The 19359-nt window shown below is 45.1% G+C and overlaps 1 protein-coding gene across 12 annotated transcripts in view; it reads right to left on the minus strand.

The window, feature by feature from the left end:
• Positions 1-1537, minus strand: part of NIN (ninein) — a 95353-nt gene extending 93816 nt beyond the window's left edge. For 10 of the 12 annotated variants that reach the window (XM_032344172.1, XM_032344166.1, XM_032344165.1 and 7 more), the window contains exons 1-2: positions 1357-1537; positions 836-889 (exon numbers count right to left, since the gene is read on the minus strand). The gene's annotated coding sequence lies outside the window, so the exon portion shown is untranslated. The remainder of the gene's footprint in view (positions 1-835; positions 890-1356) is intronic. The other 2 variants (XM_032344175.1, XM_032344174.1) reach the window with 2 other exon arrangements.
• Positions 1538-19359: the final 17822 nt, after the last annotated feature.

The raw sequence follows: 19359 nt of genomic DNA on the forward strand, positions 1-19359 counted from the left end.
AGGCCCAGGTTCTCATAATCGCTAAGTTGTCGAAACAAGATACAGGGTAGAGCAATCTTTACACCCCCCATTTTCTGTGCACCTTGACCCCGGTTTGTCAGGGCTGGGACTAGGAAAACGCCTCTTTCTCTGTCTCTCAACTTCACAGAAAGAGCCTTCTGCAGTAAAGTGTTCCCATCAGCTTTGTCCTTTTGTCAGGACCGGTGTGGTGGTCGCAGAAGCCCAGCACTGGGAATCCTGGAAGCTTCTCCCGCAGCACGCCACACTTCCATTCCAGTGGTCTGGCGATCAAGGTTTTCAGGCAATAACCGCGTGTCATTTGGTCCTTTTCCCCTTAGTTCTTGCTCAGTGCACTGGGAAAGTCTTGCTATATGCGTTCCCCCCGCCCCCGCCTTCTGAGATGCCCCCCTTTAGGGGCCCCAAACAGCTCTCCGTTGCTCAGACAGCCCAAGCTTATCACCTCGGGTTTCCCCAGACAGGTTTCTCTTCCGCGGCTCCATCACGAGGCTGCCTTGGTGGCACAAGCCAACAGCACCACCACCCTTTCTGCTCCCTCCCGGGGTCAAGTCCGCTCCTGGGTCTACACACAGAAGCGGCTTTCAAGCGCCGTCGGCTGGCCGGGACCGCGGGGGCGGCCGAGCAGCCCAGACGCAGCCGAGCCGCTGGGCGGGGAGGCGGAGGTGCAGCCGGAGGGCGGGCGCGCCGCCCGACTCCCCGGGCAACCTGTGATGCCGATGCGTCTCCGACCTGCCTGCCCGTTGCACCCCAGAAACCTCAAACACCCCATTGTGTCACCAGGCGGCACGCCGCCTCGGCCCCCGCCGTCCTCGCCTACCTTCAGGCGGCCTCTCCGTTGCGCCCGCACCGCCGGCCGCCCGCCTCCAGTGCTCTGCAAAGCGAAGGAGGACGCTTTGTTAGGGCTCAAGAAGCGGGACAATACTTCGCAGCCGGCGCCGTGGTTCCGGGCGGGCGTCCTTCAAAAGGACGCGACTGGGGACCCGCGCGAGCGTCATTTCCATATGTAAGGAGCCAGCGCGTACAAAAGCGCGGCTCTCCGGGGCTGCGGCGCGCATCCTCCCCGCCCGCCGGCCCGCCCCCCGGCAGCGCAGCCCGCGCCTCCAGGACCGGCCCCTCCTCCCGCCCGCGAAGCCGCCCCCTCCCCGCCTCGTCCCCCGGGGGCGCCCCGCGCGCAGGGACAGCTCCCGCCCGGGCCCCGAAGGGGAAGCCCCAAACCGTCCCGGTGTGGGGTCCGCCCTGGGCGCGCAGGGCCCTGCCGACGGCGCGGGGGCGGCGCGAGGCCTCTGCGCACCCCCAGGCCGCGGGGCCGGGGACCCCGGGAGCGGGCTCCTTGCTTACCGCGTTCCGGGGCTCAAGCGCCCGGCGCCGCCGCGGGGACCATGGCCGCGGGCGCACTCAGGGCTCGGAGGCGGCGGCAGCGGGACGGCCGCGCCCAGCGCGCTCCGCTCCCGGCTCGGCCGCGGCCACCCGGAGCTTTGGACGCCGGGGAGGAAGGGCCAGGCCCGCGCGGGGAGGAGGAGCCAGGGCGACGCCGGCCTGGGCGCGGCTCCTCCTCCGCGGCCCGCGGCGCTGGGGGCGGCCCCGGGAAGAGCGCAGAGCGGTGTCCCGGCCCCCGCGGGGTCCTTCCTCCCCAGCCCCCACCTCGACGCAGACTGCGCCCCGGCTCCTGGGGACTGCTCGGGTCGCGGGAACACAGCCCCGGTCCCGGCTTGGCTGCTGTGTGACGCTAGGGCGGTCGCTTTGGAGATTTGAACTTGGAAAAGCCAGGTTCGCGGGGGTGCAGGTGGAAGAGGTCGCCGCCGAGCAGGAGCTAGCGCGTCCACCCCGCGACCCCCCTGCCCTCTAGTCTCTCCTTCCAAACCCGCCCGCTCACATTCGGCTGCCCTTAGGACTCCCAGCCAGCCACGTCTCCGTGTGGAGGAATGGCCTCCTCCTCCAGCCAGCGGGACCTTAAGGTAGGGACTCAGGTGCCTCTCTTGTCCCCGGGCGGTCCTGGATTTCTTGGCCCTTGAGCGCTCTTCGGCCGTCCTTGAAAGAGGGCTCCAGAAGACAGAAGAGCTCTAGACTTGACTGAACTCTGTAAAGAGGGTGATCCCCCTACCAGGTCTAGACTGGGCTCCGCACCTGCCCGCCATGTCTTCAGAGGCTCCCGCCTCCTATCTAGCCTTCCGCGGGTACATCCAACCCTTGGTCACTAGCCACACCGGACGAAAAATCCTTGGAACTGGTAGTTCTCCAGCCAACGGTTGTTCAGTATTTACTGCTTCCTACCCCTACTCCACAGCTCCCCCAGAGTCTCTCCTTTTTCACTCCCCCCACCCCCATCTCTACACTTCTGATCTGGATACAAATAGGATCCTAAGTCCAGGCCTTCAGGCAACAGCTGTGGGCAGGTGACATCCACTTTGCTCTCTTTGAACGGCAGAGTTAAATGCATTGGACTTGAGGAAGGAGCCGCCTGATTTATAACCCACAAGTCTGGTTATTTCTGCAAGAAACTGGAGAATATTCCCTTGCTACTGAAAGAACAAGGGATAGACGGGAAGGAAACCAGCATTTATTGAGAATCTAGTGTGCTGGAAACTTAGCAGAAATGATCTTACTTAATCCTGGCACCATCTTTAGAAGAGAGACATTATACCCATTTTGCAGATGAGGAAACTGGGCCTCAGAGTAGCCAGGGAGCTTGTTCAAGGTCACACTGCTAGTACTTAGCTGAGATTCAAAAGCAGATTACATATGTAACAAAACTGCACCAAACTAAATACACAAATGAGTACATACAAAAGAGGTGACATTGAATAAGGCCCTAGGACTGTATCAACTTCAGTTTCCTGGTTGTGATATTGTACTACAGTTATTCAAAAATATTACTATCAGATAAAAGGTCTATAAGGGGTCTCTCTATACTATTTCTTAAAACTTAATGTGAATCTCCAGTTCCCCAAATTAAAAGGTTTTTTTAAAGCATATCAGTCTTATTTTAGAACCAAGTTCTCTTTCTACACATACTCACTCCTTCCCCCACCCCCTGCTTTTAATACTCTTATCACATACACACTTATATACTTTATGCACAGTTCCATCCAGTAGTAATTAGACAACACACAGACACACTGTTAAGTGGATAGCTAACTTGTGACCAGAATACTTACGTAGGTGTCATCTTATAAATAGAGAAAATTGTTCACTGGGGAGGGAAACAGCCAACAGTCTTAAAAGGTAAGAATGAAGAGATGTTTCCTTTTTTCACCTAATCTCGGCCATGGGAGCCTCATCCTATGTTCTCTGAGCAACCCTTTTTACCTGCAAGAATCCTTAAGGTTGGGATTGCTCATTAATTCAAAATCGTGATTCTTGGGAGTCGGGATTCTGGAGGTGGTATGCACTCCCTATGAAAAAAGGTCAGAATTGGTGGGAGTTGTGTGGTTTGAGAAACAGAAGATACTCTTTCTTGAGGGGGGAGAGTGGGGTGGAGTTAATGCTGGGGCTAGAAACCTGGGATGACATCCAACCTCCAGCCTTGCGGCAGAGGAGGGGAGAGCCCAGAGCATGGCTACTTTACGGTGTAGTTTTGCAAGGACAGTCTTACCAAGGCAGATAATTTAATACCATGTGCCTGCAATTTAGGTAGCACGGGGTGGGGGCAGGGGGGGAGGTCAATCTTAGTGCAGTTTAGAGTCACTGGAAAAAAAGCAGGGACTTACCTTAGAACCTATTACTTGTGCTTTTCTGTTAAACAAAAATGAAGATAGCAGAAATAGTAGCCAGGTTCCAAATCTGCATAATACGCAATAGTAGGAAAAAAGAAAAGAGCCAGAAACATTTACCCAGCCTTTATAGACCACATTTCACTTTTATCCATTGCAGTTCATCTGTCTCTGATATTAACTCTTACCTTACAAAGAGCCTTGTTCAGGGACTCAGGATCCTTTAAGTATTAAGGTAGATGACGTTTTTGAGTGGCTTTTGGCAACACTTTTCAGTATTGGATTGGCTTTCTCAGGTGGCTAAAAGCTCTAAAAAGTTAACCAAAGAAAAATCGAGGGAATAATCTTTCTTCTTGAAGTAACTTTGTAATGATTAGTTTAAAATCAGGACAACAAAAGTGAATTTTTTTTTTTTAAGAGAGAGAAAATTCAGGCTTTGTAAATTTCCTGGGATCTACAGAGTTATCTTTCTTTGCTGGGCAAGGAAAGCCCATAGTTCTAACCAGACTCAGTCTACTCTCCCCCAGAGTCACACTCAAGTGTAAGTTATTTCTTTCACAGTACAGTGAAAAACAAAGCAAAACAGGTGGCTTGCCTTCAGCTCAGGTCATGGTCCCAGGGTTCTGAGATCGAGGCCCACATCAGTCTCCCTGCTCTGCAAGGAGCCTGCTTCTCCCTCTCCCTCTGCAGCTCCCCCTGTGTGTTCAGTCTCTCTCTCTCTCTCTCTCTCTCCTTTGGCAAATAAATAACATCTTTAAAAAACAGAAACAAAAAACAAAACAAAACAAAAATGCTTCTGTCCCTCCGTGGTAACTCCCAGCCCTTCTACACTTCTTCATTTAATGCCTTTCTTATTTCTCTGACCATGTGAACTGATCAGAAACAATCTTTAGGGTGCCTGGGTGGCTCAGTGGGTTAAGCCTCTGCCTTCGGCTCAGGTCATAATCTTGAGGTCCTCAGATGGAGCCCTGCATAGGGCTCTCTGCCTGCTTCCCCCTCTCTCTCTGTCTGCCTCTCTGCCTCTCTGCCTACTTGTGATCTCTGTGTGTGTATGTGTGTGTCAAATAAATAAATAAAATCTTAGAAAAGAAAGAAACAACCTTCAGGTGAGTTAAAGAGCCTCATCAGGGAGGGCTAAATGGTTAAAGCAGATCATCATTTCTAGTCCAAGCCAGGGACTGTCTGGGTGGAAGGGGCACCATACTCCCCCCCAAGAACCAAAGGAAATGAGTGGTAAAAGGAGGAAGGGGGAAATTTGGGTTCCACACAGATGCACAAGTCAAAGCCCAAGAGAAAATTTCAGTGACAAAATAATGGTGGTAAGAACCCAGGAAGATGCTGGGAAGAAAGGAGATATATACCAGAAAGGGACAGGAAATAGAAGGCAAACTGATTTACACTTTGTCTCTGAAGAAACCTCATTAAGAATTAGGATTCCCCATTTTCCCTCATGAAATATATGAAAGAAGAGGACACGGGGATTTAGCACAATTTAAATTCATTATTATTACTTTTAAAGTAAGCATTGAATTACCTACTTTGTGCCTACAACTGTCCTGGAAATCATGAGATATTCAACAGAAACATCAACCTTGGCTCTTGCCCTTGACTGTGTCATTCTCCCTCAGGGAAGCAAAAAACATACAGAGGAGAGAGTAAGGGAATAACGTTAGGTAGTACTGGATTGTTGTTGTTGTTGTTCTTTAAATTTTATTTATTTGAGAGAGAGAGAGAGAGAGAGAGAGAAAGTACAAGCAGGGAGAGGGGCAGAGGGAGAGACAGACTTCGTACTGAGCAGAGAGCCTGACCAAGACCTCAATCCCAGGACCTTGGGATCATGACCTGAGCCAGACAATGAGCTGAGCCAAAGACAGATGTTTAACCAACTGAGCCCCTGAGGCGCCCCTAGGTAGCACTGGATTCTAATTAGGTCCTCCAGTTGGGGGACACACACATATAGCATGACAGGGAAGAGAGGGATGAGTCCCTAAAACACGACTTCCATTAGATGATTCAGCCCAGCATCTGTCATGTCACGTCCTAGATCTCCTTCCTGATAGGCAAGGCCCACTTGATACTTGCAGATGGATGTTTGCTCAGTGTCCCCCAACAACACACCCTCCTTCCACTCTGCCCTTATGGCGCTCTGAATCTTTGAATCTTCCCTGTGCTGCTCTTTCTGCCCCGATCATCAGTCTGAAGTCATATTGTAATACCCTGTCTCTGTTTCTCTGTCTACTGTTCTTTATTTGACCCAGCAGTTAACACACAGCAGGAAGTGGTTATTGAACATGTGCCTTCTGGAGCTCGTGAACTGAGCATTTAGGTGCTTTCCAAATATTTGGCACTCCCACGGGGAAGAGATGTTGTGTGCGTGTGCGTGGCAGGGGAGGAGGGCTGCTCTTTACTTTCGGTAGCATCTATTTTCACGTCTCTGCAATCTGGAAACGTTCTACTGTTCTAGAAATTAAAGATTGACACTCGAGCTTCACTCAAAGGAGAAGAAAATGAAATTCTAGTTTAAGGAACATTGCTGTTCCTTCCCCTCACACTCTCTTCAACACTTAGCCAGCATGACATGAAATTTTTACCTCTTGTTCTAAAAAGACCTTTGCATGGAAAAATGATATAACATTTTTTCCCAAGCAAGACTACTGCAAGTTTTCTAGAATTTGAGGTGCATCCAGATGAAATGGGAATCCAGAAACATATTTTTAAATAGTTCAATAAATAAATACATTTATCAAACCGTTCTGTCCCATAAAAATGTAATATAAGACACATGTATAATTCTATAATTTCTAGTAGCCACAATTTAAATAGTAAATTAGGAAACTTTATATTCTATTTAACCCAGGATACCTCAAATTGTTATCACTTCCACACATAATCGATATAAAAATTTTTAATGCTATACCTGACGTTTGCATTTGTACTGAGTCTTAGCAATCTGGTGATTTGGGGCACCGGCCACACATCTCAGTTTAGACCAGCCATATGTGGCCAGTGGTTACTGTAGCTCACAGTGCAATGTTAGGACAAGAAGAGGATTCTAATTTCATCTCACCTCATTCCTTCTTGTTACTAGGAACTTGGGTTCCGGATGGTTGGGTGCCTTGCTCCACATAATCTCATAGTGACCACATCAGATGCCCAGGCAAGCTCAGCCCCCCTCACACCCCCCTCCGTGGTTAGTTTGCCTGGGTGATGTGAACAGTTGCCTCAAAAGAAAGCCTGGTGTTTAGAGACTTTTTTTTTTTTTTTAAATCACTACCCTCTAAAACCTTTGGACCCCCCCAAAAGTATCTTAAAAATAAAATTTCAGAAGAAAATAGCCCAATATATATTACTTTAATACTTAGAAATGACAGCCCTGTAGGCCATGTGCACCACAACCTACCTGATTTCTGCTCAGCCGTATCTGAGTCTGCAAGGCACCCAGCAGAGAGAGAGAGCTAGAGGCTCAGAAGGCACTGCTGAGCATGGCCTGTCCCCCAGGGATATGGGAAGTGGTGCTTCTCCATCATCTACCCTTCATCTTCCCCACACTGGCTCCTGCCAGCCTCCTGAGGACCAGGATGTTGTTTTCCATGATTAATCTCAAAGACCTTCAAATAACTGAGTAACCCTTTGTCTTCATTCTGCACATTCCATGGAGCTTTATATTCTGAACCAAGCCAGAGCTGCTTGTGGGGAAATGACCATTTCAAACACAGAAAATGAGACCCATGGAAGAGAGCGTTGCTTCCAATAATGAGGACATCTGGGAGTAAGCCGTATAATGAGGGCATCTTTGCACCTGGGTTGGTGAGAAAGCAATTAACACATCATTACAAAAAACAACATAAATCTTTGATTTGTATTTTGTTTTCAATTGGGAGGAAATGAGTACAGTTCTCTGGGGATAGAAATTAGAGCTCTTTACACCAAATTGGTGAGGTCAAAGAGATGATAAACTTTATGGTAGCAAGCTATCACATTTCAATCTACCAAAATTGCCATCTTAGAGGCTGGGGTTTGGGGGCCACTGTTGAAATGTCCAGATACTATACTCAGACTTTAATAAAAAATGTATTTTGTCTGAGTCTTGATTATCGATTATCTATATGATGAGTAATATCATTCAACCTTATCTCTGGGTCCTCTGAAGTATAAATAAGATAGAAAGAAACAAGATCAGCAGACAGAAAAATCAGGGTCTATTTATGTGTGTCTAGTCACAAGTCAAAATCAAGAACAGGAAGAACTGTGTGTGTGTGTATGTGTGTGTACGACAGATGAGAGAGAGAGAGAGAGAGAGAGAGAGAGAGAAAATAAGTAGGTATGCTGGATAGATTCTGTTTGTCCTTCTGGATGCCCTCTCTGCCCTTCCCCATCTGCCCTATGTCCTTAGAGGCCAGCTTAGATGTGCTGTGTGATGGGGCTGTTTTGCACCTGGCTTCCCATTAGGTTCAGCTGATGGGATCACTGGTAAAAGACAGGAGGAATGAAGGAGCACGAGATCGGGGTTTTTGGCCAGCTTGCTCGGTGTAGGGTCCCTTAGGCTGGCCGCATCCCTTAAAATCACAACTTCTGTCCCACAGCCCTCCCCTGGCCTCTCCATCACCAGTTCTCCACTTTCCAGTGGAGCCTAGGGTTGGTAATGGCCCCCCCGTTACCAGTTTCCAGGCAGGCACTCTCCTTGTCTCTCTCCCACCCCACCCCTTCATAACCAGTCCTTTGATGAACTATTCTCCAAATATCTAATTTGAGTGTATCTACTATTTTCTTCTGAATTTTGATTGATAAAGTAGGTATGCATGCATTTCTTGCCCCAGAAACATGGCCCTTCTCTATGTCAGCATGAAATGCCTTGAATTTTCCCATTGCACAGAATTGTAAGCCATTTCCCCAGAAGCAGACCCTGAGATGAGGATTTGGGTGCAAGAGTGTTGTTAAAGAAATGTTCATTAGTTCCGTAAGGGAGTTCAGGGGAGGAGAAAGATGGGGAGGGAGGAACAAGACGGGGAATGTAGAAGAGAAGGAACCAGCCCAGGGCACAGTTTCAGGCAAAGTCCCAATCTCAGCTAAATCTTGAATGGAGCTCTGGAATCAGGGGAGCTGATTCTCCTGGAAGGAAAAAGGGAGTCAGGGACCCAAGAGTGTCCAGACAGAGCACCATCAATTTATACTTCATGTATATTCCCTGTAATCTGAAATTAGTTAGGGAGAGAAAGAAAGAAAGTTAGTTAGGGAGGGAAGACATGCTTATTATTAATTGGCTTAATAATGGAGTTATTGGTAGAGAGGAATAAGATACTCCAGATACTAAAAAAAACTTACAGCAGATGCTAATGAAAGCAGATGCTTTGAAAAACACTACATGTAATCAACTAGGTTTTACTTTCAATGGGCTCAGTAAATACACTTTGATAGTCATAAAAATCAAGTCAGGGCTCAGTCTTCTTAAAAAGCAGAGGCATCTTTGTGGGAATCTTAATTACCAGCTGCAGGTAGTAAGTCTGTGCTGTGTGCATGTGCTTGGTTGGGGGGGGGAGTGTATCAACACTTGCCATCTCCCTCTGAAGCTTCTAACGCTTGGAAATTTGTCATAGAAGCTTTTCTCATCTGCAGTTCAAACACTTTTTTCAGCAGGAATTTAGCTGAAGTTGAAATCACCATCTGGCATCTCATATTGAACCAGGTCTTTTGTGTGCCAAGAACTTCTTCTTTTGGCAATGATGTTGACTGTGATCTTTCGAAAATGTTTCTGGGGTTGGCAGTCTTGACTGAGCAGAGCAAGCAGCCTGTCTTGGAATTTAGGAAGAGATATGCTGAGCAAATTGTTGCCCTGGGGAGAAAAGTACAAGGTGAAAAGTTGAACCTTAGGTTTTGAAACCCCAGAAGCCCTATCTTTTATTAGTGAGCTAAAACCAGCAAGGGGGAAAAAAAAATCTCAGCAATATGATTATTAGTAGCAAAATGTTGCAAAAGACGTACAAAATGAGTATTCAGTTCAGACCAATAAACGCTATTTAAGCACTTTCTGGGTGTGAAGTAATATCTTCCCTGCCGTAGGGGCATAAGGACAACTAAGAAGGGGGTCTTCCCTGCCAAGTAACTCACTATCCCGGGCTGGAGGTGCAGAGGTGGAAACAAGGCAGACTATGCCGAGGAGCATAGCTGACACTGTCTGACTCCTCCCAAATGCCTGGGGATCCCGTTTTACCATCCCCGTTCCCCCCCCATTCAGCTCTGACATACTTTTGCTTCCAATGGCTTGCACCTATGATGCCTTGAGTGGCTGTCCTTGAGTACTGCGAACATATTCAGGGAGCAGGAAGTGCTTGAGAGCTGAATTCCTTGCCAGTGACTGCTTGGTTTGGGGGCAGGAAGGCCCAGTCCCCCAGAGAGCAGGACATAAATTAATGTCTGGGCTTTCTCTACTGAATCAGGCTGAGCCACTCCCCGGCGACTTTATCTAAAGCCACCCTTGCTCAATCCCTTTCTCTTGCCTGTCTCCTTTTCTCCGGCATTCGCCAATCTCTTCTGGGAGTATTTCCTTAAGGAAACGTTTTCCTGGGTGGGGCACCTGGGTGGCTCAGTTGGTTAAGCACCTGCCTGGGGCTCAAGTCATGATCCTAGGGTCCTGGGTTGGAGCCTGAATCAGGTTCCCTGTTCACTGGGGAGCCACATCTCCCTCTGCCTGCTGCTCCCCCTGCTTGTGCTCTCTGTCAAATAAATAAAATCTTAGAAAAGAAGGAAGGAAGGGGGAAGGAAGGAAGAAAGAAAAGAAAAGAAAAGACTTCCTTACAAATCCTCTCCTCAGGGTCTGCATCCGGGAACCTGACCTAAGATAGGGGCACAATAAGATTAGAAACAAAAGTATATGAGAGCACCACAATGAGATATTACCTCACACCAGTCAGAATGGCTAAAATCAACAAGTCAGGAAATGACAGATGCTGGTGAGGATGCGGAGAAAGGGGAACCCTCCTACACTGTTGGTGGGAATGCAAGCTGGTGCAGCCACTCTGGAAAATAGCATGGAGGTTCCTCAAAATGTTGAAAATAGAACTGCCCTATGACCCAGCAATTGCACTACTGGGTATTTACCCTAAAGATACAAACATAGTGATCCGAAGGGGCACGTGCACCCGAATGTTTATAGCAGCAATGTCCACAATAGCCAAACTATGGAAAGAACCTAGATGTCCATCAACAGATGAATGGATAAAGAAGATGTGGTATATATATATATATATATATATACAATGGAATACTATGCAGCCATCAAAAGAAATGAAATCTTGCCATTTGCGACAACATGGATGGAACTAGAGCGTATCATGCTTAGCGAAATAAGTCAAGCAGAGGAAGACAACTATCATATGATCTCCCTGATATGAGGAAGTGGTGATGTGACATGGGGGCTTAAGTGGGTAGGAGAAGAATAAATGAAACAAGCTGGGATTGGGAGGGAGACAAACCATAAGTGACTCTTAATCTCACAAAACAAACTGAGGGTTGCTGGGGGGAGGGGGGTTTGGGAGAAGGGGGTGGGGTTATGGACATTGGGGAGGGTATGTGCTATGGTGAGTGCTGCAAAGTGTGTAAACCTGGCGATTCACAGACCTGTACCCCTGGGGATAAAAATATATGTTTATAAAAAATTAAAAATTAAAAAAAGAAAAAAAGATATGAGAGCAGAGAATGACTGACTAACTGCCTGGATACCAAGGAGGGCAATTGAACTAGGCCTTGAAGGGTAATTTGGCTTTTGCCAGGTAGATAGAACTGAGGAGTATCACATAAATCTGAGGAGTACACATATATGTGCAGGTAATGATGGGGAGTGATAGGAAACGGGACTACTAAGGCAGGCGGGGAGTAATTAAAGATGAGTCTTGAAAGTTTTTTTTAAGATTTTTTTTTCAAGATTTTATTTATTTATTTGACAGAGAGAGAGATAGCACAAACAAGGGAAGTGGAAGGCAGAGGGAGAAGCAGGCTCCCAGCCCAGGGAGCCTAACGCAGGGCTCAATCCCAGGACTCTGGGATCACAACCTGAGCCAAAGGCGAATGCTTAACTGACTGAGCCACCCAGATGCCCCAAGTCTTGAATGTTATTAAAGAGTTTGGACTTTTTAAAAATTGGCAATAGTGAACCATTATAGGTTTCTGAGCAGGGAAGAAACATGATTATCTCTTTGTTAGAAAATAACTGAATGGAAATATAAAAGATGGGTTGGGGGAATAAAAGATACAAAGTGGAAGCTAGTTGTTGTGGGTGGGGGTTGCGGCAATATTCTGGGTGAGGCTGATGAGGAACTGACTTACGGTGTGGAGTGAAAAGGAAAGGATGGATCTAGATAGAGGTTGAATGAGAGGACTTATCAACTAACTGGGGTAAGTGGGAAAGCAAGAGCCATCAAAAGTGGCTAAATGTTGGTTTGGATCACAGAGTGAATGATGGTGCCATCGACCAAGGGACAGAACCTAGGAGAGAAAGACAGATGGCAGAGGGAAATTAGTGAGTTCATTGATATATTGAAATTGGATGAGACATCTGAAAAAAAATCCTTAATAACTCAAAGAAATTTGAATGAAATCTGAAAATCATTTGAGAATAAAGAACAAAGAAAAAAATGGAATATTGGGGAAAATTGGGATATTCGGGGACTCATGAAGCTCTAGTTCAAGGTTAGATCATAGACATGCTTTTTAAAATTAGCTCTCTGGATAAGAATCAGAACAACAAAGTCAACAGTAGAAATTTGGATACTCTTTACAAATAAAAACAGTTAAAATTCACTTGTGACAACAGTGCAATGATTCAGTTTCATCAGGATTTTACTTTGTTGATTGAAACTAGAGTGGGGGGGGTCTATGTGGTCTAATATTAGGTCTAATGTATTAAATCTGTATGACAGTTTGGAACATTCTATGGAAGCAGCCCCCAATGATGCTGGTGCTAAAATAAAGGAGAAACATGGTGTTTTTAGTGGTCCCAAACTATTATTTGTCTCCTGAAATGTGCTGCTGGTGGAGGGACTGCTAGAGTAGTATTTCCATCTACTGACAGTGGCCATTTCTTTAATTATTGCTGTTCATTTGTTTATGGCCTTGTATTGATTTAAAAAAAGCAAATCATTATGTCTATGCATGGTATTGACATTTCAAGCTGCACAGTTAGAAGAAAAAGCACAAGTCCAAATTCCTAAAAAATGTTTCCATTTGAGGGGAAAAATCTACTTTAAATAAGACACATTGTTTCAAAAGCCAAATGAATTATAGACCTGCAGAGAGGCCTCCCTACTCTGTAACAATGTTACATTTAAACTCTTCTCTTTGAGAACCCTTGATACTTAGAGAAACTAACACTTCTTTCTACCTAGGTAAGATACAGATTTTAGATACCAAATTATCCATAGAAATAAACAGGAAAAGGTAGAAAATATAAGGAGCAAGGGAAAGACATTAACTGTGTTTATTCATTTGTTCCCTCTTCCTCCCCCCTTACCTTCTTTCCTTCCCCCCACGGTCCCTCCAATCCTCCCTCCCCCACTTCCAGGAACACATAAGGACCTACTGTGTGCCAGGATCTATACTAGGAGATAGAGACTCCATACTGAGCAAGGGAAACATACATGCTCTCCACCCTCAGAGAATTTAAGTCTATCATACTTAATTTCAAATTCTACTTGTAAATAAAAGACAGTGTCACTTGTCCTTCACTCTTGTTCTCTGACACCTTCATATTGTGTATTAAAGCATATTGGGTTCACCTATTTTGGGGACAAATGTGCCACACATAACCCAAGTAGGCTACCTTCATTTGAAATTCAAAATTCAACTCTATCAGTTAATAGTTGTATACATTTGGTCAAATGACTTAACCTTTTTACCCTACAACTCTTTGTGTATTAAGCATAGATAATAGCATATGCCTCATGGGACAGTTGAATTACAATAATCAATTCATTTAGAATTTAGAACGGGTTCTGGTACACAGTGGGCAATCAAATGATGTTACCCATTATTCTTTTTAGCATGCATAGGAATAAACAAATGGAACAGGCCACATCTTTCAAAAAGCTTATCGTCTTGCAGTTGGAGACAGGTACACAGATAAAGGCAATGAAGTGTGTGGGTGAATGATGAAGAAAGAACATTTAAGCTGTAGTCCAGGGTGGCCACAAAGAAGGGAGTGGTGAATTCTTTTGGTCAACTCTTTTGAGATGGATGTAATATCAATCCAAAGTAGTTTCTTATTTCCCTATCCCGTAGGTAAATGATCCTTCCCTGTTAGATGCCTGTTTTGCTTGCTTTATTTGCCCATAGTTATTTAACTGTGAATAATTATTATGTAAGCACTAATGTTGGCTTTTCATAAAGGAATTGTCCTTCTTTACTTACACCCTGGAGCTTACCATAATTGGTAAAACTGGGTTACGTTTTCCTGATTTCTTATGTTCAGTGGCATATTCCTTATAGAAAACAGAGTTGTTTATGCAAAGGGAAAATAGGCCTTTTTTTTTTTTTTTTATCCCAAGAAGTGGTCTTTCCTTTTGCTCATAATGGGATGAGTCATGGTCTTGTGATTTAATTATGACTGACAGGACCCAAGGTAAGCTGGGGTTTCTGGGAAAGATTTTCTCAATGCTATACAAATAGTGGAAGGAAACACTTCCATTCTTCACTGGATGTTACTTTTCTGCATGTGGTGGCTGGCACTGCTGCAGCCATTTTGTGACCATGAAGAGATATAGTGCTGATTTCCTAAGGATGGGAAAGTAGAAAGATGGCAATAAAGTGGGTCCCTAAAAACATCTTTGAGCTACTGGATTTATCAATTTGAGCCTTGACCTACCTCCAAACTTCTTGTTGTGTAAGAAAATAACCCCTTAATTGTTTAAACTGTAACTTTTAGAGGGTTTTTTCTGTTAACTTTCAGTTAACTCCTTGTGGTAATTTGTCCCCAGGTATTTGGGGCACTTCCTGTAGAAAAATTATACATATTCTCCCTTTTAAGCCCAGGCATGGCCATATGACTAGCTTTGGCAAAAGAAATCTGAGCAATATGATGGGTCATATCCAGGTGGAAGCTTCAAGAGCCAACATGTGGTTTGTCATGCTCCTTCTCCCCTGCCCCTATGATCAAGGAAGCCCATTGAGATGGGGCCTCTGCCAGTCTGGTTCCTCAGTAAGTAAAACCTTCTTGTCCCTTCCATGGGGGACTTGTAGCATGAACACGAAGTAAACTTTATCATCCTAAGCTGCTGAAATGCGTTGTGACCACAGATAAATCTGGTTTACTTTGACTGCCAAACATCCCCAAATCTCCAGTGAAACAGGGAAGGGAAGGCAAGAACTTGAGATACAGAAGCTCAGCTCTGAGTTACTGCAAAAGACAGCCTGCCCCTGTCCACTCCACACACTTCCTGCTCAGTGAGATGAACCTCGGAATGGTAGGTAACTTAATCCGAAGAACGCTTTAAAAATGTCTTCACATCGATGCATTATTCAGAGTAAATTAATCACAACTTCTTAAGTGTCTCTCTAGCATCTCTGAGCTCACCTCATCGCTTTGCCCCACCGAGCTTTTCTGTAATGACCCCACTGTCCTCTCCCCTAACCACATCCTCCTGCTGCACACCTTCCTAGGGGGCTGGGTAACGGCTCCATAATCATAGTGCTGAATTTCTATTGCACAAATAAGAGAGGAGGGTGACGCTTCGGTGGGTGGGACAAGAGAATGATGAGGGTGAGAGCTAACACTTACAAAGCACTTGTTCTTTGCCAAGGGCACATTCCAAGCACTCTGCACAGTAGCTCCCTTACTCCCCACGTCCTGAGGCAAGTATTATCATGTCTTCTTCATGTATGAACAAACAGAGGCACAGCGAGAGAGGTTAAGTGTCTCATCCAAAGTCAGGCCACTAAAATGTGGTGACACTCAGATTCGATTTTAGGCAATCCAGAGCTGTGGTTTTTTTTTTTGTTTTTTGGGTTTTTTTTTTTTTAAGATTTCATTCATTCACTCACACATTCATTCATTCATTCATTCAGAGAGTGAGCAAGCAGAGGGTGAATGACAAGCAGACACCCTGCGGAGCACAGAGGCTGACAGGCCTAGACCCCATGACCCTGAGATCATGACCTGAACCCAAACCAAGAGTGCGATGCTCAGCTGACTGAGCCACTCAGGAGCCCCTACAGTCGTGTTCTATGATGCTGACCTAAGTTCTTGGGGAGCCAGTTATTGGAGAAGCAAGAGGTTAAGAGCCCAGTGGAGCTTCACCTAACTGAAAACCCAGCTGGGTATTGTTTCTTGATATGCAAACTTGTCTACATCCCGGTTTTCCCAACTATGAAATGTCACTTTGTAGGTTTCTGTCCTCTGTGAAATGACTGAGGCTTGTGAAGACCCCAGCATTGAGGGGAACCGTGATAATGTTACTGGGGCTGCTGCAACTTCTAGGACAACCCCCAGAGTGGGGAGAACTCTTGGGGATGTGAGAAGTCATGCACAAATATGAAATGACTGTGTGTGAATTTCTCGAGGAGTCTGTAGGAGGGTATGGATGGTAAGGGGACAGGAGCTGGGAACGGCTGTCTGGAGAGTCATTTCTGGGATATGCAGACAGAAAAGCAGCTGAAATGCACTTGGTACATTCAAATGAAAGCTGGATAAGCCATTTGGACCAGGGTTGGGGTAGGGAGCGCCTGAGTGGCTCAGTGGGTTAAGCCTCTGCTTCCAGCTCAGGTCATGATCTCAGGGTCCTGGGATAGAGCCCTGCATTGGACTCTCTGCTCAGCAGGGAACCTGCTTACCCCCCACCCCAACTTTCTGCCTGCTTGTGATCTCTGTCTGTTAAATAAATAAATGAAATCTTAAAAAAAAAAAAGGGGGGGTTGGGGGGACATTTTCCTGAGGCCCAAAGACCTACTCATATGCATATATACACATATGAGTAGGGAGGTGAGGGACAAGGAGCTTGGATCTAAAATTGTTTCAGAAAAGCTTTGGAAATGTAGCTCAAGAGAGAGAACTTAGCTTGGGAAAATGCAGTTAACTACCAGCAAGTCCTTTAGGTTGTATCTCTAAAATATGTTTTGAATTTGAACACTTCTCACCATCCCCACTAAGGCCACTGCCAGCAGCCCACTTGGGGTCACCATCGTGGCTCTCCTAGTATCCCACATCCGTCCAGCTGGTCTCCCTGTTTGCATTCTTGCCCCTTCCCATCCATTTGCCTCGCAGGAGACAGACTTATCTTTAAAAGAATGCAGTCAGTTCCTATGGCTTCTTCTCACTCTTAGAATTAACTCCAAATCTTTTCTACAAAAGTCGGCTCTAACACCTGGATCTTCTCTCTCACTCCTCTCCCCGCCAAGCCCAGCCACACCGGCCACACTTCTGTTGCATGAACATACCGAGTTCCTCCCCGCACTCATGGTTCCCTTTGCCTCCCCCTCCCCCAACCCCAGGGCCCCCAGCTCTTTGCATCGCTGACTCCTTCCCCTCCAGTGATCTAAACACCACTGCCTCCAATTTCCCAACCACCCAGCTCCTGGCCCCTCACCCCCTCTCAGCATCTTCTATACCATTAGCAGATTTCCTTTCCTTTACAGTACTCATCACTATCTGAAATGGTCTTATTCATTCATTTGCTTATTTATGGAGCTTTGCCCATACATCCCCCCCCGCCCCCTCCCCCTTAGCCTGACTGGGCCTTGTTCACTTTGTTCATCGCCAGCACCTAGATAAGTTCCCAGTGCACAGAGGTTCCAGAAACTGAGAAATAAGTAATTTACATTTAATTTCCATCAGTAATACATTTCAAACAATTTACTTATATGCCCCAGTGGAAAAAAGAAGGAGAAAAAAATTAATTGTATTTACATTTAATTGAATATTGATGTATTCTTTGGATGATGGCAAAGGAATAGTGATATTTGAACACAATTTTGTGAGGTTAATCTACTCTTAGAAAATATGAAATTACATGCGGTTGAGAATAAATTAGTTTTACATAGAAAATTAAAAACCCAGGAGCCATGATTGATAGGTTCCTACATTTAAATATTTCAGAAATATAAAATTTAAATGCTATGAAAATGTAAAATATAAGTTACAGCATGTCCATAATAAAGAGTTTATAGTTAGTAAAAGACCAAACAATACAATGTCAAAATCTACCTCACCATATTCTCTTTACTGGTTTCTTTGAGTAATATAATGGTACTGAGTGTTTATTTGAAGCCCATTGAAATACTAACATTTTCCCCAGGTGTTGATTGCATTTGCCTGTTCGCCTTATTTCTGGATTAGATTCAACATTTTTATATTTAAAGATTCTTAATGGAGAGCTCTCTGGGATATAATCATCTTCAATCCACATATGACTAAATTTGGTCATATTTGCTGATTGTGTATAGAACTCTTTCTGAGAAGTAAATATTAATGCTGACTGGTTTTGAAAAAAAGAACCCTTGGGGCACCTCTTCTTTCCATTTTTAGACACCTCTGTTAGCTGCTTTAGCACTTGGGTAGAAGTGTTTTTAAAGGAGCCTGTGAAGATTTGGAAAAGATTTTATTTTTAATATCCCAGATTGCATTCTCTGCATTTGGTTGGTTTTGTTACATGTGCTCCATCTGTCTTGGAGATATGGAAAACTCAGTAGGGGAAAAATGGAAAGGGCAAAATTGTTTCCCTAGCTCCATAAAATCTCTAAAAATTACTTCACATGCAAGATTTGGCGCATGGAATCCTTCACTTCTAACGTATACGTTACCCAGGTGCCTGTCAATCTTTCCTCCAGAGCAGGGAGAGGAGAAATTGCCTAGTTACTCCCTGGTTAGAAAATGTGCAGGGTTGAAAGCCTTTTTGCAGAACCTCCACTTTGAAAGACTTCTGTGAGACTACTTATCATTTCAGGTGAATTTAATGAACATACAGATTGGTTCTGTTATTATGAATACCCTTAAAGTAAAATCAATTTCCTGGCTGGCTACTGCTGATCTGGGATTTCTGATACTGCTCTTTAAGGTTTCAGGCTAAGTACTGAATGAAAAAAGTCTGCAAAACCAAACAAAACATTTCTTTGCCTATCCCCAGCTGCACCTGACATTGAAAGAAGTTGAAATCTTACTCCTCACTGGACGCTACATCCAATTTCAAGCTTCTATTATCTGTGTTAAAAGCTCCTGGTGAGTATCTGGTAAAGTTCTTTGTTTCTCTGAAAATCAGCTGGGTATATTGGTAATTGGAGCACTTCATGGACAGAGTGTCTGGAAGATATAAATGCTTTTATCCATCCTCCCATTGTTTAACATCATATTTATGCATTGACTGAGGGGCTTGTCACCTTGGAATATGAACTTCTGGAGACCACAAGTCTTTTATGATGTGTGTAACACCGAATAAAATATGGGTTCTTCAGTATCATCTTAAAAGGGACTTAATCTGGAGCTGTGAAGAACATTTCTTTCTTGTGTGTTTATCTGCAAATGAACAGAATTAATCCTTCAACAAACAAAACTGCCCCGACTTTATAAGCCCACTGAATTGAGATGATGCTAGGAGCCTGGTTTGTTAATTTGAGGAGGGTCATTATTTTAGAATTATTACAGATAAAGTATTGT

This window comes from Mustela erminea, chromosome 5 (genome assembly GCF_009829155.1).
Source record: "Mustela erminea isolate mMusErm1 chromosome 5, mMusErm1.Pri, whole genome shotgun sequence".
NCBI classification, from domain to species: domain Eukaryota; kingdom Metazoa; phylum Chordata; class Mammalia; order Carnivora; family Mustelidae; genus Mustela; species Mustela erminea.